The sequence below is a fragment of the Herpailurus yagouaroundi genome, unplaced genomic scaffold, assembly GCF_014898765.1.
Source record: "Herpailurus yagouaroundi ecotype Mexico unplaced genomic scaffold, PumYag 29, whole genome shotgun sequence".
In the NCBI taxonomy this organism is placed as follows: Eukaryota; Metazoa; Chordata; class Mammalia; order Carnivora; family Felidae; genus Herpailurus; species Herpailurus yagouaroundi.
Window position 1 is genome coordinate 83,524,115 of NW_024412377.1, and position 24,723 is coordinate 83,548,837.

The 24,723-nt window shown below is 36.0% G+C and overlaps 1 protein-coding gene and 1 long non-coding RNA gene across 4 annotated transcripts in view; one reads left to right on the plus strand and one right to left on the minus strand.

Annotated features, from left to right (window-relative positions):
• The window catches only part of KIAA0825 (KIAA0825 ortholog), a 391,857-nt gene that overhangs the window by 343,309 nt on the left and 23,825 nt on the right, over positions 1-24,723 (plus strand). The window lies entirely within an intron of this gene.
• The window catches only part of LOC121013084 (uncharacterized), a 29,426-nt gene continuing 23,157 nt past the window's right edge, over positions 18,455-24,723 (minus strand). The window contains exons 3-4 of the long non-coding RNA XR_005782495.1: positions 19,884-19,962; positions 18,455-18,590 (exon numbers count right to left, since the gene is read on the minus strand). This is a non-coding gene — a long non-coding RNA (uncharacterized LOC121013084). The remainder of the gene's footprint in view (positions 18,591-19,883; positions 19,963-24,723) is intronic.

Consider the following 24,723-nt stretch of genomic DNA (forward strand, 5'->3'; position numbering starts at 1 on the left):
CATAGCAGGGGAAGACAGATCAAGAAGAGGAGTTTCTATAGAAGGAAGCAGAAAGACAAGGAATAGAAATAGGAGATAATATACTGTTCTAGGAAGTTTTTTTCTTTGTGGATTGGTTTAATATGGTAAATGTAGAATGAGATGTGTAACTTCATCCAGGTCAGAGGTCAGTGGTCATGAGTTCAGGCTCTGGTTCTGTTTTATTTTGACTGTTCCATACTGGCAGAGTAGATTCCAGCAGCCTGAAGCCAGCCCTCTTATACAGATGCAGGTGCTGGCCATTGGTGATCAGGCTGCAGGGCACAGATTTCCAACAGCATCTCCCACTATTTTAAGTTATCCATCAGTAAAATCACTAGGTAGAATGCAGCCACATCCTGTTAAGGAAGAAAAAGCTTCAAAAAGAGAGCTATAAATCAATGACTGGCAATTAAATTTGTCTGAGGTTCTATAAATAATCATACTTTTAAACATTAATTTTATACAAATTTGTACTATACATGACTATAGCATATATGTGCTTTTATTGGTTCTCATATATTTCAAATTGAATAACATTTAAAACATTATATATTTTATTCTACATTAATATGAAATCAACTTAAAATGTATATTAGAACTTACTGGATTTTTAAGTGGAAATCATTGATGCTACATGTATGTATTTATTTATGCCTTATGTTGTCTAGAACAAGACTGAAGATAATACTTGCACATATGCTCCAGATTATAACCCACATTCTTTCATAGGGACAAGAAATCAAACTCAGGGATTTAGAAAATTAGTTTAAAGAAATTGGACTCAGTCAACACAAAGAGGAAAGATCTGAGTTGTCCTCAGACAGAAATGAGTATGAAGTTTACCTGTGCTGTTTTGCCCCATGAGTTTGAGTAAAGCACTTTCTCTCTCTTAATCTCAGCATTTTTATCTCTTATTTTGAGAATGAGACCCCACAGAGGTATAATGAAGATCTGGTAGAATGATGTTCAGACAGTCCCCCAGTCCTTTTTGTTTTTCTTTTCAAAGTTTTATTTAAATTCTAGTTAGTTCACATATAGTGCAATATTGGTTTCAGAAGCAGAATTCAGTGACTCATCACTTACGACAGCCAGTGCCCATCATAACAAGTGCCCACCTGAATACCCATTACTCATTCAGTCTATTCCCCCACTCCCTCCCTCCATCAACCCTCAGTTCGCTATCTTTAAGAGTATCTTATGGTTTGTTTCCCTCTTTTTTCTTTATTTCTCCCCCACCCCATATGTTCATCTGTTTTGTTTCTTAAATTCCACAAATGAGTGAAATCATATGGTATTTGTCTTTCTCTGAACGACATATTTCACTTAGCATAATACACTCTGGCTCCATCCACATTGTTGCAAATGTCAAGATTTCATTCTTTTTGATGGCTGGGTAGTATTCCATTATATGTATATATAACCACATCTTTACCCATTCATCAGTTGGTGGACACATTTGGGCTCTTTCCACAATTTGGCTATTGTTGATAATGCTGCTATAAACATCACGATGCATGTATCCCTTTGAATCTGTATTTTTGTATCCCTTGGGTAAATACCTAGTAGTGTAATTGCTGGGTCGTAAGGCAGTTCTATTTTTAACTTTTTTCTTTAAATAAAGTTTATTTATATTAAGAGAGAGAACAGGGGAGGGACAGAGAAAGAGGGAATGAGAGAATCCCAAGCAGGCTCTGCTACTGTCAGCACAGAGCCAAACAGAGGACTTGATCTCATGAACCATGAGATTATGACCTGAGACAAAATCAAGAGTCAGATGCTGAACTAAGCCACCCAGGTGCTCCTCTATTTTTAACTTTTTGAGGAGCCTCCATACTGTTTTCCAGAGTGAATGCACCAGTTTGCATTCCTACCAACTGCACAAAAGTGTTCCCCTTTCTCCACATCCTCACCAACACCTGCTGTTTCTTGTGTTGTTAAATTTAGCCATTCTGACAGGTATGAGGTAGTATCTCATCGTGGTTTTGATTTGCATTTCTGTGATGATGAGTGATGGTTAGCATCTTTTCATGTGTCTGTTAGCCATCTGATGTCTTCTTTGGAGAAATGTCTATTCAGGTATTCTGCCCATTTCTTCACTGGATTATATGTTTTCTGGGTGTTGAGTTTGAGAAGTTCTTTATGTATATTGGATACCAACCCTTTATCATATAGGTCATTTGCAAATATCTTCCTCCATTCCTTTTAGTTTTAGTTTTTAGTTGTTGTTTAGCTTTTAGTTTTGTTGTTTCTTTCACTGTACAGAAGCTTTTTCTTGATGAAGTCCCAATAGCTCATTTTTGCTTTTCTCTTGCCTCTGGTGACAATGTGTACTAAGAAGTTGTTCTGGCCAAGGTCACAGAGATTGTTGCCTGTGTTCTCCTCCAGGATTTTGATCGTTTCCTATCTCACAGTTAGGTCTTTCATCCATTTTGAATTCTTTTTAGTGTATGGCATAAGAAAGTGGTCCAGTTTCATTCTTATGCATGTCGCTGTCTGTTTTTCTCAACACCATTTGTTGAAGAGACTTTTTCCATTGGATATTCTTTCCTGCACTGTCAAAGATTAATTGACCATATAGTTGTGTGTCCATTTCTGGGTTTCTGTTTTATGGGTCTAAGTGTCTGTTTTTGTGCCAGTACCATACTGTTATGACTACAGCTTAGTCATAAAGCCTGAAGTCTGGAATCATGATGCCCCCAGCTTTGCTTTGCTTTTTTAGGGTTCTTTGGCTATTAAGGGTCTTTTGTAGTTCTATACAAATTTAAGGATTGTTTGTTCTATCTCTGTGAAAAATGCTGGTAGTATTTTAATAGGGATTGCATTAAATGAGTAGATGGCTTTGGGTAGTATAGACACTTAAACGATGTTTGTTCTTCTAATCCATACGCATGGAATATTTTTCCATTTCTTTGTGTCCTCTTCAGTTTCCTTCACAAGTGTTATACAGTTTTCAGAGTACACATCTTTTACCTCTTTGGGGAGGTTTACTCCTAGGCATCTTATTGTTTTGATGCAATTGTGAATGGAATCAATTCCTTGATTTTTCTGCTGCTTCATATTTGGTGCATACAAATGCAACAAATTTCTGTACATTGATTTTATATCCTTTGACTTTGCTGAATTCATGTATTAGCTCTAACAATTCTTTGGTGGAGTCTTTTAGGTTTTCTATATAGAGTATCATGTCATCTGCAAATAGTGAAAGTTTTACTTTTTTCTTGACAATTTGGATGCCTTTTATTGCCTTTTGTTGTCTGATTTCTGAAGCTAGGACTTCCAGTACTATGTTAAATAGTAATGGTGAGAGTGGACATCCTTGTCTTGTTCCTGCCCAGAGAGGAAAAACTCTTAGTTTTTCTCCATTGAGGATGATATTAGCCATGGGGTTTTCGTATATGGTTTTTATGAGGTTAAGGTATGTTCCCTCTATTCCTATTTTATAGAGGGTTTTATCAAGAATGGATGCTGTATTTTGTCAAATGCTAGAAATTTTTTTTTTTTGCTACAAGATCATATGGTTCTTATCCTTTTATTAATGTGGTGAATCATGTCGATTGATTTGTGGATACTGAACCACACCTGCAGCCCAAGAATAAATCCCACTTGATGGTGCTGAATAATTCTTTTAATGCAGAGAGTACCACAGTCCTGATGTATAGTATATATGCTCAGCTAAGATTAGTTTAGGACCCAGATGGATACATGGAAAAAAATGCAAGACAGAATTAATTAGATGTTGCATTTTGCAATACGGACATTAAATGTGAAGGAGTTTAGAGTCACTGAAAGCTGAAGTAATCAGAAAAGATTTTGTAGAAAGTTAACAAGCGTCTATAAATATGGAGAGGATTAAAAGAGTGTCTTACTTAGTCTGTTTGGGGGTGGTATAACCAAATACCAAAAACTGGGTGGCTAATAAACAACAAACATTGATTTCTCAATGTTTTTAGGGCTGAGAAGTATAAGATCATGGCATCTGCAATTTGGTGTCTGCTGAGAACCCACTTTCTGGTTCACAGACAGCTGTCTTCTTACTGTGTCCTTACATAGTGGAAAGGACAAGGGAGTTCTCTGGGGCCTCTTTTATAAGGGCACTAATCCCATTCATGAGGGATCCATCTTTATGACCTGTTCACCTCCCAAAGGTCTCACCTCCATATACCATCACATCAGGGATGAGGTTTCAATGTATGAATTCTGGGAGAAGACAAACATGTAGTCTATAGCAGGGAGTAAGAAGATGGAACCTTGCTAGGGGAAAGAACCTGAGCAGAAACAGAGGCATGAATGAGTAACAGCAAGTTAGGAGGTGAAGCCAATCAGTTCCACTGCTGTGGCCTGACAGTGACAGGAGCAGATGGCAGGGGAGATGTTTGGAGACAGACAATTGGTTTCATTTTGGATTTCCAAGACTTGAGGTAACAAGATGTCTGAGTGAGAATACGTCTTGCATAGCTAGAGATGGGGGGGGGTGGCGGTTTGAAAGGGCGTTTGAAAGGGCGTTTTGAAAGATTTGGAGGTCATCAGCCTCACAGTGATAGTTAAATCCAATGAGCTGTCAGTGAGAGAGGAGAGAGCACAGACCAAACACTGAGTGTGTGGAGGATACTATCTAGTTACAGAGTAGAAAGCAGAAGAAGCCCAATCAAAAATCAATCCACAACAGGGGTGGTCAGAATATTAGGAGAAAAGCTAGGATAGTGGTGTGGAGGCCAATGAAAGAATGGCCTTTAAGCAAGAGGGGGTAGCCAGAAGCCTGAGGAGGGCAAAGAAAGGAGGTGGTCTATGAGTAGCTGCTCCTCCCTTAGAAGAATGAAACCGGAGGCATCTGGATGGTTCAGTTGGTTAAGAATCTGACTTCAGCTCAGGTAATGATCTCATGGTTTGAGTTCGAGCCCCGCATCTGGGTTTCTGCTGTCAGTGTGGAGTCTGCTTTGGACCCTCTGTGCCCTGCCTCTCTCTGCCCCTTCCTAACCTGCAAGCATGTGCACACATAGTCTCTCTTTCTCTCTCAAAAATAAGTAAACTTAAAAAAAAAAAAAAAAGAAGAAGAAGAATGAAACCAGTATACCCAGAGCCCTGGAAGGAGAACCATTGTTCTGCCTTTTCCTTGGGCTCACTTGTACAGATGATTTTCTTTCTGCTCCTCATCTCCTGCCTCCACATCCTGATGCCTAGACTCACATAACACCTCTTTTTGTGTTTTGTCCAGAACAACTAATTTTATTCACCCTTAGAACAACTGGGACAGGCTAAATCTTTAAGAAAAGACTTTACAATGTACTAGGAAACAACAGAAGAAAATAAACAGAACTAGACCATCTTGGTTCAAACCCAGCCTCTCCCATTTAGTAGTTTCATAACCTCTGCAAATTAATCAATCTCTCTGTGCCTTAGTTTTCTACTCTGAAAAATGGGAATAATACATAGCACATATTTCAGTAGTACATATTTCATAGGGCTGTGAGAACTAAGTAGATTTAATGTCTATAAAATTCTTAGATGAGTACCTGACATACTTAAAGTGCAATTAAGTATTTGCTATTCAATTAAATAAATACAGAATAGAAAGAATTGAAAGAGCAGTATGCATGCTTAAAAGCATAAATACTAAAGCCAGACTGATTGGGTTCATATTCCTGCTCTGTTATTTACAATTATGTAAGTGTGGACAAATTACTTAACCTCTCAGGGCCTCAGTTTCTTTAGTTATAAAATGTGAATATAATATTAACTACTTCATCACGGTGAGGACTGAATGAGTCAATATATATAAAGTGCTTAGTAAGTACTGAAGAGTTAACAGCCATTACTATTAGCTCTGTGGCTTACCACTGCAGCATTCTGACCACTAGGCATCATGAGTATGGTCCCCTTTTACACCCGATATAGGCAGACAGGCTTCCTTTGGGTCTTGGCAGTCTACTCTGGTAGATGCAGCTTCTTTCATGTCTTTATCTCTTTACCAGGAGCAGGATAAATCGACCACCTATTCTTTCACCAACCTAAGCCTGTTCAGATTTCCTCTTTGTAATGACTGTGTGCTGACCTTACCCTTCAGAAGAATCTTTCAAATCAACTAGGATGGGGTGCTCTCTCTTAGAATAGAAAACATTTTTAATATAACCACCTGCAGTTGGCATTCATTTAATAAAGTGTAAGCACGATTAAAATGAAGACAACATAGTCATAAGCAGAGAAGGAGAAAGGAACTTTGTTACAGGAATTTAAGGGTCATGGCTCTAAAAGATCCCTTCTCTAAAAGCAGAAACATGCAGGAAAACCAATTCCACATCTATAAGGTCTGGAAATGTTTTTATGGTAGAGGCAGGGGTTTTTCAGGTCAGGGACAGTGTACCTGATGGGAAGGAAATCTCGCTGCAGAAGGAACTTGAACTCAGCTGTATCTGCCTAGAACCACCATTTCTTGCTCTGATGTCTGGGGAGTAGATGGAAGGTAGCTCCAGCCTAATTTAACCATTCTGCCACTTGCACAGACAAGGGTAGTTCAGAAAAAGTTCTTGTCAACTGGATAAAGAACTGCCTTTATATCTCAACCATTTGGATGTTTCAGCTTGCAGATGCTGTGCAATCAGCAAGTGTCCATATGAAGATAACTTTAAATAGTCGTTTTCTCAAAATAACAATCTATAAAACATAAATAGTAAATTTCTTTTTACCATAAAAGAAAATTAGATTATCAGAAATAGAGGCTATAAGTCATATGTTGTACGTCTGAACTTTTTATGTACCATAATAACTAATCACTTGGCTATGAGGGCACTGGGGAAATTACAATAAATTATATTTTGTGGGGTAAGCACCACATGAATGAAGGCAAGAATATTATAGAAGTGACCTTCACCTTGTGTGATGTCATAGAAAAAAATGATGCTGCCCTAATAACTTCATAGGGTTAATTAGTTTCAGAGAACACACAAGAGGCGGCGATGTCACAGAGCTTTTTTATTTTCTTTCCCGTGGGAAGTTGGGCTAATAAAAATGAAAAACATTTCAAGTAGCTAAGTAAGAAAGAAGAGTTGCATGGTTAGAAGGAAATGTTTTAGTGCTGTCCCCTTTAAAGGCCTAGTTCTCTTTCTCCTTAAGCTGCAAATCTTACTGTTTTCTCATGCATCTTTAACCACCAACTTGGGAATCTCTGAAATGACCATTGTTTCCAAAACTTGCTCTGAGGATGGATTTTTTTTTTTTAATTTGCTAATGAATACAAATCCATTTAATCAGATAAGGACCTCTGCAGATAGGGAGACATTTATCTGTATAAAATACGTGGCTCTGTTTGGTCTTGCCACTTGGATCCCCCTTGGGGGTGGAGGTAAAGTTTCCCCAGTCGTGCTGATTTCAGAGGAGTAAGTTTGCTGGTGTCAAAGATGGGCTGCAGCATTGGCTGGCATCTGGGGTACAGAAGGCTAATTCTTCTGAATAGAGCCATTGATGATCACATTTTGGAGAAACTTAATCATAGAGTAATTAGGCTTTAATTCTTACAAAAACTTACAATTAATTGGATCTTTTATATAACTTTTCTTGTTTGATTTAAAGTACCATGTAGGTTATAGGAACTTAAATATGGATTTAATTAGAATTGTTTTATGATTTTAATGAGTCTTAAAAGTCTTTTGATGAGCAGCTTGTATAATTATGGTATTTAAAATGATTGGGTAAATGCATACTTTTATAATTTACCTTTCAGGAAACTATATTTTGGAGGCTATTTTTTTGCATGATGAATTGTTTCATTTTATGTGCAGTTTTTTGTGGGGATGGGTGCTTAGTCCTGCCCCTAATCACCAAAATGTTTTCTCCCTAGAATGAAATTAAACTTTATAGAATCAAAAGCATCAGGCGGTAGCCCAATACTAGTTACATTTAATCACAGAAATGTTTTTGTTTTTATTATAAAGAAGATGGAACCACTAGTAAAACTTTTAGCTGGGCATTCAGTTTTCCTACATAATCAGGTACAAACAAGTTACCTGAAGACAAGCTCTTTTTCTAAATAAAAAAAAAAAAGGTAATTTTAGGCAAATGACTTGAAATAAAAACAAAATGACATGCAGTATTGAGTTGTCAACTATTTAATGTACTGTCAAAACAAATGGAAATGAGTACTTTCAATAAGCCTGCAAAAATTTTAAATTAGACAAGGAAAACATTACTTTCTCCTCTTTGAGTAGGTCCTATCCCAACTGATACTAAGCCAGATAGGTAGCATTTGATCTTTTTGTGATGATTTAAAAAAAAAAAGTGTATTAAATAAGTAATATTAGGACACATGTTTGCATTTTCCATTATTAATGTAATTATTGTGTTATGTCCTTATGTTCTATCCTTCACTTTCCAGTTCAGGGGAAATTACTTACATGTGCTTGAAAATCAATCAGTGCAGTTCACAATATCATTAAGAGTAGAGGAGAAAAACCATGGAGTCATTGCAACAGATGTAAAAAAACCTTGGATGAAATCATTTCATGATAAAAACTCTCAGAAACTTGTAATAAAAGCAAAGTTATTCAACTTGATTAAGGGCCCCTATGAAAAACCTACAGTAACAAAATACTTAAGGTCAAGAACGAGGCAAGGATGTCTTTTAGTTAATGTTTACTGAAGGTCCTATCCAGTGCAATTAGACAAAGGAAATAAATGGCATGCAAATAGGAAAGGGAGAAATAAAGCTATCCTTATTTGCAGATGACACGATGGTATAGGTATAAAACTTTAAGGAATTTACAAAATGGTACAAATTTACAAAATAATACAAAATATTAAATTTAACGAATAAGTTTAGGAAGATTGCAGGATACAAGGTCAAGATAAAAACCAGTATTTCTATATACTAGTAACAAACAATTGACCATGAAAATTTTTAGATTTTATTTATTTTTTATTTTTTAGAGAGAGTGAGCATTAACAGGGGAGAGGGGCAGAGAGAGAGAAAAAGAGAACCTTAAGCAGGCTCCAAGCTCAGCATGGAGCATGATCCCATGACCTTTGGGTCATGACCTGAGCCAAAATCAAGTCGGACCCTCAACCAACTGAACCACTTAGGTGCCCCAACCATGAAAAAAAATTTAAAATCTCCACTTAAAATAGCATAAAAACACTCAGGAATAATTTTTTTTTAAAAGATGTTCAAGACCTAAACATTAAATTCGCTAATTCTCTATATACTCTGGTATCTAAATTCTATGCAACCCCAATCAAAATCCAAACAACATTCTTTGAAGAAACTGACATGATTTAAAATTTACCTTAAAAGGTACCTGTGCCTGCATGGCTCAGTCGGTTAAGTGGCTGACTCTTGGTTTTGGCTCAGGTCATGATCTCACAGGTAATGGATTTGAGCTTCATTGGTGGGCTCCGTTCTGAAGGTAGGGGGCCTGCTTGGGATTCTCTCTCCCTTTCTCTCTGTACCTCCCCTGCTTGCAATGTCTCTGTCTTTCTCAAAATAAATAAATAAACTTTAAAAAAATGAATTTTTATTTTTTTTTAAATTTTTAATGTTTATTTTTGAGAGAGAGAGACAGAGCATGAGCAGGGGAGGGGCAGAGAGTGGGAGGGAGACACAATCCGAAGCAGACTCCAGGCTCCGAGCTGTTAGCACAGAGCCCGACACGGGGCTTGAACTCAAAGATCAGGAGATCATGACCTGAGCCAAAGTCGGATACCCAACCGGCTGAGTCACCCAGGAGCCCTCCCCACCCCCAAAAAAGTTTTTTTAAACAAAAAGTGAAAAAGGAAGACAAAGTTGAAAAGTTGAAGGAATGTTGTCACCTGATTTGAATACTTAGTATAAAGCTACAGATCAAGACTATGTAAAACTGGCATATGAATAATATAGGCATATATGGAAATGGATAACAGAGTCCAGAAGTTAATCTACACTTACATGATCAATTCATTTTTGAGAAAAGTAGCAAGGTAATTCAATGGAGAAAAAATAATCCTTTCAACTGGATATCTGTATGTGGAGAAATATTAGCCTGATGCTTAACTTTCATAATGATGAACTCAAAGTGAATCTTAGGCTTAAATACGAGAACCTAAACTATTAAACCTCTGAAGACAAGAAAAAAGAGAGAAAATCTTTGCTATACTAGCTTAGGCAGACTTTCTTAAATAACATATAAGAAGTACAAACAATAAAAGAAGAAATAAAATGGATTCTCATCAAGATTAAAAACTTTCGATTAAAAAACTTTGATTAAAATCTCATCAAGATTGGGGCGCCTGGGTGGCTCAGTCGGTTGAGCGTCCGACTTCAGCTCAGGTCACGATCTCACGGTCTGTGAGTTCGAGCCCCGCCTCAGGCTCTGGGCTGATGGCTCAGAGCCTGGAGCCTGCTTCCGATTCTGTGTCTCCCTCTCTCTCTGCCCCTTCCCCGTTCATGCTCTGTCTCTCTCTGTCTCAAAAATAAATAAATGTTAAAAAAAAAAAAATTAAAAAAAAAATCTCATCAAGATTAAAAACTCTGTCCTTCAAAAGACATAGTTAAGAAAACAAACAAAAAAAAAAACCACATCAAGGCTGGAAGGAAATTTTCACAGAACACTTCTGGCAAAAAGCTAGAATCTGGAATATATAAGGAATTCTTACAACTCAATAAGAAAAAAAAAACAACTACATTTTTAGAATGGGGGAAAGATTTAAACAGACACATCACAAAAGATGATAGACAAATGGCCAATAAGCAGTGGTAAAAGTATTCAGTATCACTAGTTGTCAGGAAAGTGTAAATTATAACCACAATGAGATACTAATACATACTTACTAGAATGACTAGAATTAAAAGGACTGACAATAGTAGGTGTTGATGATGATGGGAATAAGTGGAACTTCCATACATTGCTGGTATGAATGAAAAACAATATCGCCATTTTGGAAAACAGTCTGAAAGTACTTCATAAAGTTAAGCATATATATTTATTGTAGAACTCAGCTATTCTACTTCTTGGTATTTTAGTCCAGCGATGTAAAAACAAATGTCCAAAAAAGATGTCACTGCAGATGTTCATAGCCACATTATTCATAAGAGCCAAAAGAGAAGCAGCCCTAACCCTAAAATCTATCAACTGTTGGATGGATAATTAAAGTGTGGTATATCCCCTATGATGAAAATACTACTCAGCAATAAAAAGGAAAAAAAAATTAATAACTCAATCATGAACAGATCTCAAAAATGTGCTTGTTGGTGGAAATACAAACTAGTGCAGCCACTCTGGAAAACAGTGTGGAGGTTCCTCAAAAAATTAAAAATAGATCTATCCTATGATCCACCAATAGCACTGCTAGGAATTTATCCAAGGGATACAGGAGTGCTGATGCATAGGGGCATTTGTACCCTAATGTTTATAGCAGCACTCTCAACAATAGCCAAATTATGGAAAGAGCCTAAATGTCCATCAACTGATGAATGGATAAAGAAGTTGTGGTTTATATATACGATGGAATACTACGTGGCAATGAGAAAGAATGAAATCTGGCCTTTTGTAGCAATGTGGATGGAACTGGAGAGTGTGATGCTAAGTGAAATAAGTCATACAGAGAAAGACAGATACCATATGGTTTCACTCTTATGTGGATCCTGAGAAACTTAACAGAAGACCATGGGGGAAGGGAAGGGGGAAAAAAAGTTACAGAGAGGGAGGAGGCAAACCATAAGAGACTCTTAAAAACTGAGAATAAACTGAGGAAAGTGGGTGATGGGCATTGAGGAGGGCACCTGTTGGGATGAGCACTGGGTGTTGTATGGAAAGCAATTTGACAATAAACTTCATATTAAAAATAAAGAATGTTACAATGAAAAGCAAAAAAAAATGTGCTAAGTGAAAGATTTTAAAAACAAAAGAGTAGGTACTATATGATTCCAATAATATGAATTTTAGAGAAAGCAAAAGTATGATGACAGAAAGTAGTTCAAGTACAGACTACAGCCAGAATTGGGAAATGATAGTACAAAGAGGCCATGAGAAAACATTTTAGGATGAGGAAATTCTTCTGTATCTCAATTGTGGAGGTTCAATTTAATTGTATGAGATTACTAAACTTCATTTCAAATTAATGAATTTCACTGCATATAAATAACACTTCAATATATATATATATATATATATATATATATGAATATATTTTACATATGGGGTTTCCCAAGAATGCCATGGTATAATTTACATGAGGTCTCTTACCTGTACTATATCCTTTCACTTTTAAAGATTTATACTCAAATTTTTTCCTCAACTACAGGATTAAAAATCGTGCTTAGTTAAAAGGTCTACAAATATAAACCTATTAGTCATTTAACTACTTAGATATTTTCTTTTTATGGAATACTCCACAGGAGGCCCAAAACTATATAAAAGTTTTAGAAGTGAGTCAGCTTCCTTTATAATGAAAACACTGTTGTCTTAAGAATGTAGTCAGAGGATGCTGGCTTTTGGAACTGAAGGATATAATCATACAGAAATACTTCTGTGATTTTTGTTTTCTTCTTTATTTTTTAGACTGTAATAATCCCACCTGATAATGTATATGATAGTGACTGGTGGGAAACATGCAGTTAAGTATGCTTACAAATTACGCTTCATTGAAAAGGACAACATGATTTTGCTGTTGTAATTATCAGAGCAACTAAGAAGTATGTTCTTAATTGTCTGCTTTTCTGTGTAGCTGTTGAAATGCCTTTTTCCCAACCCTATCCACCTTAGTGGTCCATTTAATCAACTTTATACAAAACTACTAATATTACTAATAGAAAGTCAAATGTAAAAGACAGAAACATCTACTGAATACAAGTCAATGTATTAACCAAAGGGGCACCTTCTCAATATGGCTATGAAAATGCCCAATCTATTTCTTCTTTTGGCTTCCACTTACTTTCTTAAAGAGTTTTTCTTCAACATTTTGACTTAACTTTACCATTGTATTGTCTGAGCTAATATTAAGTTACTACATAGAAAATTTCCAGACCTTTGGAACTAATCAGAGTCAATCTATTGAAGATAATCTTCTTAAATGAATGATTGTAACCTAAGAGATGTTATCTAAGTATTAAATAAACTACTTATTTTCTAGTTTGTTTCCTATTTATTATATTTAAGTTTTTGAGTAATTATTTTCTTTAAAGAGAAAACAAAATCCTCCTAGCTCGTCTATGCTGAGCAAATTTACTACCCCATTCTGGATCAGGTATTTCCATCTTAAATCTCCAAATATATAAGTAGGATTAATTAAGAAAGATATTTATTTTCAAATATTTGAAGGGCTCTTACCTACCATCTGAGATGGTCTTGGTTTTGAAATTTTAACTGGACAGTTTAATTGAACTTTGGTAATTTCATACAAATAAACTAGATTAAATTGGTTGTATGATTGTATCTCCACAATCAAGACATAGCAGACTTCCCTCATCCTAAAGAGTTTTTCTCCTGCCTGTCTCCTGGGTAACAATTTCCACTTCTGGCTCTAAGTAATAATTCACCTATCATGGAAGATGGTCTTCTTTTGAGCTGTTTTAGAGGATAATTTTTACTAATGGATAGGAATTAAAAGAGACATCAGTATGGCTTAAGGAAGAACTATCTGACAATTAGATGTTAACTATTCATGAATTAGGAAGGTCTGAATACTTGCAAATTTAAATCAATGCATCACAGTCTCTTCCCATTTGAGTGTTCTCTGACTCTCCCGTATGCTTTGGAAGGGCATGTTCTGGTTAGTTGCATTTTCTGAGTAACTCTAAGGTAACTCTTCAGTTTTTTGTTTCAAACACTTGGTGAAAAGTCTTTATAAAATGTGTTACCACGGTGTTCTATTGTATTTTCCCGGCGTACATTGTGTTAGATTTGTTTTCTTTGATGATTTTGATGATTGAGAATGTGGTGATGACTTGGGAGTCACCATCATTTCTGAACATTAATCCTCACTAATAAAGTTATCAGTGTAGATATAAGGGAGTTTAGGTCCTGTAATTTGCTTTTTAAAAAATAACTTCCTGCTCTCAGCTTTCTTTTGTTTTCATTTCTCTCCCCCACCTCCCACCTGACCCCCTTTACTCTGTGGACTCCTCTTTCTTTCCCATCTGTGCCCAATCCCATCAACTGGTTTGCCAGTCTGAAGCTGTACTGGTTAAGAATGCCGTGTTCTTTTCTGCTTGTTTTCATGCCTTCTAACCAGATTTTTAAATTTACCTTTTCTTCTTCCTATTCAACAATTCTGCTGAATCTTACCCTTACTATATGCCTGCATGGATTATTTCAACAGCCTCCGTGTTTCCAGTCTCTCCCAATTATGATTCACCTTTGTTTCACTGTCAGGCTAAGCTTGTATTAATTCAGGATTTCATTCCTCAGCTCAAGAACTTGCAGTGATTTCCTATTACATGATCCATCAAGTCCAACTATTCCCTCTAGGCTTTTATATCCCTCCACAAATGGCTCTACTGCATGATTTCAGATTCATTTGTTGTTCTATATACACTGGTCCTTCTCTGCCTCTGGAACACGTTACTACTCTCCTATCTTTGCTTAACATGACATTGTTGCTCAGTTATCTTTTCTCTATCCAAACTGAAGCTATCCTTCAAGTACCACTTACTTTGTAAAACCTTCTTTGGCAGCTCCTATCCATACTGACCTTTTTTTCATATCCATACCTTTTAAAATTTCTAAACAATGGAGAACGCTTTGTGTTCAATGACTTCTTCATTTTTATATGTTAGTTCTATCTCTGTGCTGGAGGGCAGAGAGATTTTATATTGAATGTTTCCCTACAAATATTAAGTAAAATGCAGGGCACACAGTACATAGCTTTCCTAACTTTACAGTGTACTTTTCATGTATATTTTCCCACTGATTATATATTCCATAGGTAAACTAATTCAACACCTACCGACTGGCTTATTTATCATGCATTCACTATCACTGCCATTCATTGCCCTTAAAATCTCTTCTTACCTCTTCTTTTTTTTTTAATCTTCTTCCGTCTTCTTTCTTCCAAATGTAAATATTATTCATTACTTTATGAAGATCCTATATCAATAAGGAAAGAAAATTATAAAAACAAAGGTATGAGTCATCTATAACTATATAAAGCCAATCTTAACTATTAAAGGTTTTGTACCGTTTTTCAAAACTTAAAAATGGCCTAAACTTATTAAAACCATAAAATAGAAACCCACAATCCCTTATCTGCAGTTCTGAGATACAAAAGCTCTTAAACTAAAAGCCTTTATAAACTTATAGTCTTAATTCACTCCACTTAAATGTTTTGCTGCAGATATATTAATGTGTTTGGTATAGGGTACTATCCTACACTATGGTAGGAATGTTACTTAATAAACAAAATATGCTTTGTATTACCTGTCTAAAATTTAAATAAGTCTGAATTCTGAAAATGACCTCAGTGGTTTCTGGTAAGGCACTGCAGGCCTGTAATACATTTGTATAATTCTGCACAGCCCTTCATTAAATCATATCATTTAATCTTCCAAATAAGGTTATAAAGTACCTACTATTACTATTGCTTTCTTTTTCTAGATTAGGAAACTAAATTGCTGAGAGATTAAGTGACTTGATGGTCAGTGATAAAGCTGAAGCTCATGTTTTCTAATTTTAAGTCCTATACCCTTTTCTATGCCAATACCTTAAAAAGATGCTTTGGAATCTCTACTTTTTAAGAATCATAATAAACTGCCCTAGGAATTTATATGGATTCGGATCTGTGCTTGTCCAGAACATGCAGTCTAGGTATATGAATTGGCCAGCTTACAGTGGTGAATGGAGAGTTGTTGAATATTAATTGCTGAATAAAAACCAGGATATACGAGCAGTCCTTCTAGGCACTTAGAATTTGAGGAAAAATGAAATAAAGGAAAGGCTTGAGCATCTGATTCAGTAGCTACAGGTGAACGTGTGGTGGGCATCCAAAGGCATGTAGAATCAATAGATGAGAAATATTTAATATGTAGTTTCTTTGTAAATTCAGAGAAGCACTTAAATGTATGTATATATCTCTAAACCAAACTTTATATATTCTTTTGATGTATATCCATCAATAAGTCGTCAGAATCCTCAAGGCTCTGTGTAGCTAATTATGCATATCCTCAGCCTTAGAAGTATATGTGATATAATTTTAAGTATGCTATAAAGATACTCAGTGTGGTAGATTATTGGAATAATTGCCTCCCCATGAATCACAACTCCGAGCATCCTACACTTTCTCTGAGCTTGGCCAAATGACTTGCTTTGGTCAATGGACATCAGTAAATGTGGTAAGAGCAGAATCTTAATACCTACACTGGGGCTATGGTCTTGGAATCTTGACACCACCATATTGTGAAGAAGACCGGTATGACAGGCCAGACAGAAACCCAGCTCATCCAGTTGAGCTGCCAAGGGCCACATGAGTGAGTCTAGGCAGGACAAACAGAATTTTCTTCAGAGCTGTGAGAAATAATAAATTGTGTTATTTTAATTCACTAAATTTGGGGTGGTTTGTTACATAGAAAACTGATACATCTAGCTGCCAGTTTTTCATTTGGGAAGTCCCTTCATTCTGATTTAAATAGATTCCAAAGACTAAATTTACTCTGACCTGTGCATTTAAAGTCTAATACTTTCTAAAGATTATGCAAATGCATATATGTACTTATATATATATATGTGTGGATGTGTGTATATATATGTGCGTGTGTATACATACACATAATATAAGCATTTTATAAAATTAATGTCACTCCTTTTTAATCTAATTTATGTGATAATAGTATAAAATCTATACATAATCTTCTTAAATATTTACTTATATAAACAGTAGATTTTGTTGACCGTGAAGAAGACGAAGCATGTATTTCTTTTGGAATAAGAACAGAAAACAGGAAAAATATTAATATAAAGACTATGAGGTGTATGTTTGTATGAGGGTTAATTTGTTTAAAGGCAGAAAAAAAAATAGAGAAACCATAAATGGGATAGCAAGTAGGCTGGCTTTCCAGAATGAGAATGCCTCTAAGAAAATGGTGAAGGAATTTCTTGAGTAGAGAAATTGTGTGTGTCTCAGGCATGCTTACTCTCCAAGTGTCCAGCTTATTGCTGGGCCTTTGTAAATGTCTAATAAATACCCAATAGATGAATAACTACCAAATGAAGCTAAGTATAATAGAAATGAGAGGCAAACATTTCTGAATCCTCATGTTTAAAGTTGAAAACCAAAACTGCATCAAGTTAAGAATACTCACAGAATGGGCCATTACAGTTTTGTAGAACTAAAATTTCTTTAGTTCCCATATTTTAAGAAAAGAATTAATTTTGAATGAGTCAAGTCAAACTTAAATTCCAGCTTGGTAACTGGTCAGATGAGTGACCTGATACAAATTATATAAAGAATCACATTTTCTTTTTAAAATATTTTTTTAATGTTTTATTTATTTTTGAGAGCAAGAGAGACAGAGCACAAGTGGAGAAGGGGCACAGAGAGGGAGACACAGACTCCGAAGCAGGCTCCAGGCTCTGAGCTGTCAGGGCAGAGCCCGACGTGGGCTTGAAATCATAGACCGCGAGATCATGACCTGAGCTGAAGCTGGATGCTTAACCAACTGAGCCATCCAGGCGCCCCTAGAGTCACAGTTTTCTTAACTGTAAAAATGGGAATGATAATATTTATTCTGAATAGTGTTTTTGGATTAAATGAGATAATATACATGGAAGGCATATCAGCACCAAAGGAGGGTAATCCTTTGCTCTGCTTCCTCCTTTCTTCCTTCTTCCATCCTTAACATCTATAAAAGCTTTCCAAAGAAGCAAACTCTGGCTGTACTTTTGGTGTAGTCTGAACCTGTGTCAGAAAAAACAAAACAAGGGGTGCCTGGGTGGCTCAGTCAGTTGAGCATCTGACTTTGGCTCAGGTCATGATCTCACAGTTGGTGAGTTCAAGCTGTCTCTGCTGACAGCTCAGAGCCTGCAGCCTGCTTCTGTGTCTCCCTCCCTCTTTGCCCCTTCCCCACTCACGCGTGGTCTCTCTCTCTCTCGCTCAAAAACAACATTAAAAAAAAAAAAAAAAGAAAAATCAAAACGAAAAAAAAATTGTTTTTTTTTGTGCTCAGGACCTTAACAAAATTTGGGGCAGAGCAGGAGGGACATGAGCTATAAGAAAGGCTGTAACTACTAAGAACTTGTTCTGTATCTTTCTAGAGATACCTGCCTATTTACTCATAGGTACCAGGTACTTCCCTAAGTTCTGATATTGTTGGAATAATTAATTGATCTAGTCCTGCCCTTGTAAAGGAAGGGGACAACACAGTGGGAGAGAAAGACATCTACAAAATAAGTAAAACCAATCTCTCAAGGTATGTAATATTAGAAGTAAATAAACACGTAATTCTGTATTATCATAAAAGAAAAAAATGGGATAACTTGCCTGGGGGAAGCAGAGGAAGAGGCTGGAAACAGAGGTGGACAGAGAAAAGTTTTCTCTGGCTGAAGAGGGGATATTTCAACTTACATCCTTAAAGATCAGTGAACCAGCAGAGTCTGCAGTGAGAGCTGAAGGTCCTCCTAAGGGGTAGGATGGAAGGAGCATAGTGGTAAATGAGGCTGGATCTGTAAGTAGGATTCAAATCATCAAGGGATTTATAAGTTCTGATAAGGAGTTTAAAGTTTAAACATCATTCTGTCAGCAGTAGTGAGTCACTAAGAGATGCAACTAGGCTTTAGTCTGAGGAGGTGAAGTCAGTTCCCTGCAGCTAGTGTCCAGAAGGCAGAAAGATGAGAAAAGTCAAGTTAGACCTAACCTGTAGACATAATTTGTCCCCTACTAAATATAATCTAAATCAAATGAAAACCTTTAAACGCTCTTAGGACTTTTCCGTCTTTAGCCAGTGTTACACTACAACATAGAAATGGATGGATCAATATTGCAACTCTTCCCACTGCATCGAGTTTTTAAAATATGCTGGTTTCCATTCTCCTTATGTTGATGTAGGTTTGTTCTCTTCTAGCTCTCCTCCTGGCTGGATATGCCACAGCATGTCTTACAGAAGTAATACATTAGGTTAATAAAGCAATTATTTAATTGACTTTAATTTCATTGGCATTCCTATTAGCTGAAGGAAAGGGGTTCAATCACTGTTTACATTTGTAAAGCCAATATTATGGTTTAAATTATGGTCTTCGGATGAATTTGAAAATTGAAGCCTGATAATCCTTAAAGCAATATTTACAGAGGACTCTTTGTCTTTGTAAAGAATAACGGGAATGGAAACAAGAGCACATTAAATCAGAGGGGCTTTTAAATATTCATTTTGCAATCAGCTTCACTGGTTTCCAGGCCACTATCTAACTTCATAATTCTCTTTATGGAGAAATAGCAAATCTCCTGCTTTAATTATCCTGTGACGTAGAAATTAGTGCTTTGCATTCTTTTTTCTGATTCTGGAGTACAGGAATTCCAGATATAATGCTTACAAATATTCTTTCTCCAAAGAAATATCTTGAGAGATAATGTTAAAATTACTAATTCGAAAATGCAGACATTTTAGGTAGGTAGCTTCTGACTTAAAATGGGCTCTACCAAACAGTCCCTAATAAAATCTCTTCGAAAAAAACTCCAACTCCAAAATCAATCAGTATATTTGTTGTCAGTGGTTTTCCACAAGATAATGAAAACGGTCTAGATATAGAAACCTCTCCTACTTTGAAGTTGAATGATCCAAAGAACTCAAATAGTACTTGTGAAAAGAGGCTCCAGCTTAAGGAAAAGTAAAAATCACTCTGGAAACACACACACACACACACACACACACACACACACACGCACACGTGTTAATAAGCTTAATATAGCGATCACACCAAAATGTTAGAACACTTTCCTGGTATATCCTCGGTAGATGGAAGGCAAACCCTCTGTGGATAATCCTTAGGTTACAATCTGTAAAGACAAAAAAGACAAACAGTGAGATGTAACAAGAGGCCAAAGTGAAAATGGAAGTGGATAACATTTGGGGGTAGGAGGAATGATTTAAATTGGCACTAAAGAAAATCAAATTAATGATATTATAAGACTTATTTTCAAGAAAGAGGAAAACAGATTTAAAGCATCCATACAGGAAAAAGGTAAAGCAGATTATCTAAAAAGGGACAAAAATTAGACTGGCCTTAAACTTCAAGCAGCGGTGCCACGAGATGATGGCACATATACAACATTATTTTAGCACCATATTTTTTTTTTTTTTGTATTTTTGACTTAGAGAAAAGTGGCAAAACCAGTACACAGATTTCCTATATACCTTCACTCAGATACTCCTTATGTTCAACGCCTTACATAACCAAAGAACATTCATCTATACTAAGACATTAACCTTGGGACACTACTATTAACTAAAGTACAGAACTTTTCCAGATTTCACCAGTTTTTCCACTAATGTCCTTTTGTTGTTCCTGGAGCTCATACTGCATTTAGTTGTCATTTCTCCTTTGTCTTCTCCAGTCTTTGTCTCGGATGGCCTTATAAACTCTTGAAGGTTCATGGTCAGTTCTTTTGTAGACTGTGCTTCAGTTTGGGTTTGTCTGATGCTTTCTTGTGATTAGTTTAAGAATGAGCATTATTGGAGGGGCGCTGGGGTGGCTCAGTTGATTAAGCAGTTAAGCATCGGACAACGGCTCAGGTCATGACCTCATGGTTTGTGAACTTGAGCCTCTCATCAGGCTGTCAGTGCAGAGCCTGCTTTGAATCCTCTGTCCCCTTCTCTCTCTCTCTCTCTCTCTCTCTCTCTCTCTCTCAAAAAAAAAAAAAAAAGCACTAAAAAAAAGTGTGCATTACTGGGAAGGAAAGTCATAGAAGGAAAGTCACATGCCTCTCTTGGTCTATCACATCAGGGATTGAATACTATCAGGATGTCTGACTACTGGTGATATTACTCTTGGTCACTTGATTAATCTGGTGTTTGTTAGGATTCTCTACCAAGGTTACTACTTTTCCTTTATAATTTTTAAATATTTGGGGGAGATGCTTTGATCTAATGCAAATATCCTATTTTTGCATAAACTTTCACCCACTAATTTTAGCATACATTGTGTGGCAGTTATCACTGTGGTATTTTAATAATAATTGCTATTTCGCTCAATCCTTCATATTTATCAAGTGGAATCATTATTTATCACTTCTGCCCCATTTATTCACTTGTTTCTTTATAGTCGTATGGATTCATGAATATTTATTTTATTATGGAGTTACCATCCAGTGTTGTCGATATTTATCTTGTTGCTGTTCTGACTTTGGCAACTGGCAACTTTTTCAGGATGGCTTACATTGTGTTTTCCCTGCCACAGCCCTAGAGTCAGGTATTACTCCAAAAGAGTCCCATTTCTTTCATTAGAGAATGGAATTTAGAAGCCAAGACTTGGGTGTTGGCTTTGCTCATTGCTACTCAGGCACCTTCTAGACCTCTTCAGTGGATGAACCTAGGAAATACAGGTATGGATACTGGCTAATGCATACACACCTATCAGAGTTCATTTCTGTGTCACTTACATGTACATTAAAAAGAATAAGTTCATTGTGATATCTCCAATTTTAATCCAACACCATAGGGCTTATTCTAGCCTTCCTCTATTTTTTGTAACTTCTTCCTCTGATAGTAAGAAATCTGAGTCCATTTTCTATAATTTATTTCTTAACTCAAGCTCCAGTATATAAGCATAAATGAAAATAACTTTAAAAGCATCTAAGAATACCTTTAAAATCTAAAAAAAAATCTAAAGTTTAAAAGAGCAGTTTTAAATTTCCTAATCCATATCTCTCTAAGAAGCAAATTACCAACTAGAGAATGATGTGTGTGAACAGGTCTTTTTGTCCTTAGCCTTAAAGTATCCAGTCAAAATGCTGCTTGCCTTCCAGAGTTTCTTTGCTTAGCTTCTTTCTCCCCCATTCCCTTCAGTGTAGTTAATGTGATTCAATTGCGATATAGCTAGATTTCTTTTGTCACCATCTGCATTCCATATTTGCCCCCACCTCCCAGTAGATCTTGTGGTATTCATACAATAAAATGCACCCTTAGTTGTGTACATTCTGTACATTTTGACAAATGCAGAGTCATGTGCCCATCATTACACTTCCCTACAGAAAATGAGACTTACCCTTTATGGATAATGTCTCCTCCCATTCACAATCCTTGGCAACCACGGATAGGTTTTCCTCCTTGTACTTTCACCTTTTAAAGAGTATCATGTAAAATAAAATCACACAATAGGGGAGGCACCTGGGTGGCTCAGTCATTAAGCATCTGACTTCAGCTCAGGTCATGATCTTGGTGTTCCTGAGATCGAGCCCCACATCAGGCTCTGTGCTGATAGCTACAGCCTGCTTGGGATTCTCTGTCTCCCTCTCTCTTTGCTCCTCCCCAACTCATGCTGTCTCTAGCTCTCAAAAATAAATAAACATTAAAAAAAAATCAACACAACCCATAGCCACTGTCTTCTTTAGCATATATAGTCTTTCTTCTTTCACTTAGGAAAATGCATTTAAAATTCACCCAACCTGTTGTATGAACCAACAGTTTTTTCCTTCTTATGGCTGAGTAATAGTCCATTGTATGGAAGGATTTAAGGACACCTGTATAGTTTACAGGTTTGGGCTACTATGAATAAAGCTGCCATAAACGTGTTTATAGGGTTTTGTGTAAGTGTAAATTTCCCCTAAATTGCCAAAACACTTCCCAAAGTGGCTGGACAATTCTGTATTCCCAACGGTCTGTGGCATTTTAAGGCAGAAACCTGTAACCTAAGAATTGTATGCCCTCCTAGATATTGTTTATATGTGATGGTAATAGAATTCTCAGTTATTGAGGAAGTTAAAATTTGTAGCACCTAAATGTTCCTCTTGAAAAAAAATACTTAAAGTGATACAGAGAGAAAGGGGGGTGGGGGGGGGAGAGAGAGAGAGAGAGAGAGAGATCATAATTAAGAACTTAGGGGAAAAAAATTCCTAATAAACAACATCTTAAGGGAAACAATGAAGTATACTTTCTTCTCATAAAAAAAAGGGTATCTAGAAAGAGCACATCATGTAATACTAATTATATAAACTGAGCTCATTAAAATCAAGGAGGGATGGAATTCCCAATGTTGTTATTCAACATTATTCTAGAATTTCTGACTGGTGCAACAACACACAAATCAATTAATGGAATAACTACTGGAGGGGGAAAGGGAAAAGTCATTAGTAACTGCAGAGAATATTTGTTAGAAAGTTCAAAAATGCCACATAAAATCCTTTTAAACAGAAATCTGTAAGGCTGTTAAATACAAAAAAAAAATCAAAAAATATCAATATACCAATAAGAAACAGTAGAGATAGTAGAAAAAATTCTCTGAATAATACTAACATATGTACCATAAAATCTCTAGGAAAAACCCTAATAAAAATATGCAGGATCCATATAGAAAAACTATAAAAATTATTAAAGAACCTGAATATTGACTTTTGTAGTACTGCCACTCATTCATTTTATTTGATTACTTGTCCAAAATTTCTTTGAGACAGATTTAACATCCATAAAGGAAGGGGCAATAATTACCATATTCACTGTTATCTCCTGCACCTAATATATTGCCTGACTCATAGTAGTCCAAAAGTATTTATTTCTATATACCAATATTTTGTTCAGTAATCTGTTTTAGAAAATTTGTATAGCTTCTAAGACACATTCACTAAGTAGCTGAGTCATTTTTGAAAGGAGACTAGACTCGTTATTTACCATTGCCTAGCAAATTATAATACCAACCCATTTGACCACAGACAGCATCATGGCTTGAAGCATAGGCACCCATAGCCCTGCATTAGTATCTTTCTGCACTTTCTCTCTGTGATATTAACAGATTCCATAACAGAACACCAAGAATTTCAAAGCTTAAGGGAATTTAGGGGATTTTAGAAAGGGCTCTTCTCTATAAAATGGTTGGCTGTACTTCATGAAATCGATTTTTCAGATCCCACAGGCAACGCTAGGTCAGTAGCAAATGAATGGGAATGGAATTCTAATTATTAAACATTTGAGCTATTAAAAAAGAGAAAAACCCAGAAAAGAAAACCAGAAAAGATTTTAGGAACAGGTTAAAGTGAAATATTTCACACTATGCAGTTTGAGCCTTTTATCTGGAATCTCTTCTCCTTGTGTATAATATAGAATTTAGATTAATGATTCACAGTATTTTATTGCTTGACAGCTTAATTTCATTTCATAATTAGGTTGACACTTTTCTCATAATATTTGATTGCTAACATTTTCCTATATTTTAAAAATAATAAATGGTATTATAAAATTGTTTAAAGTTGGCTGAATAGCTAAACCACAGGTGAAGATATAGCATTTTCTTGATTATCCTTATCATTTTCCAGTGTTTTATTATCTATGGGCGTGTATTTGTATTTTTATGTGTTTTCTGGGGGTGAAGATACTGTCTAGTAATTTCCCTGTTGTGCTTTTAAATAGGGACTTCCTATGAACACTAATAATGGTAATGTCATAGTTATTTACTGAGAAAACTAATCTGGATTCTATGGAGGTGTGTTGAAGTTTTGTGAAAATGAAATTAGAGATGCAGCATATCTCAGCAGTAATGAATCTGTTTATGCTGTACAAAGCACGGTTAGGTTGAGAAAAAGCAATTTTTCAAATGCAGTGCTTTTTGG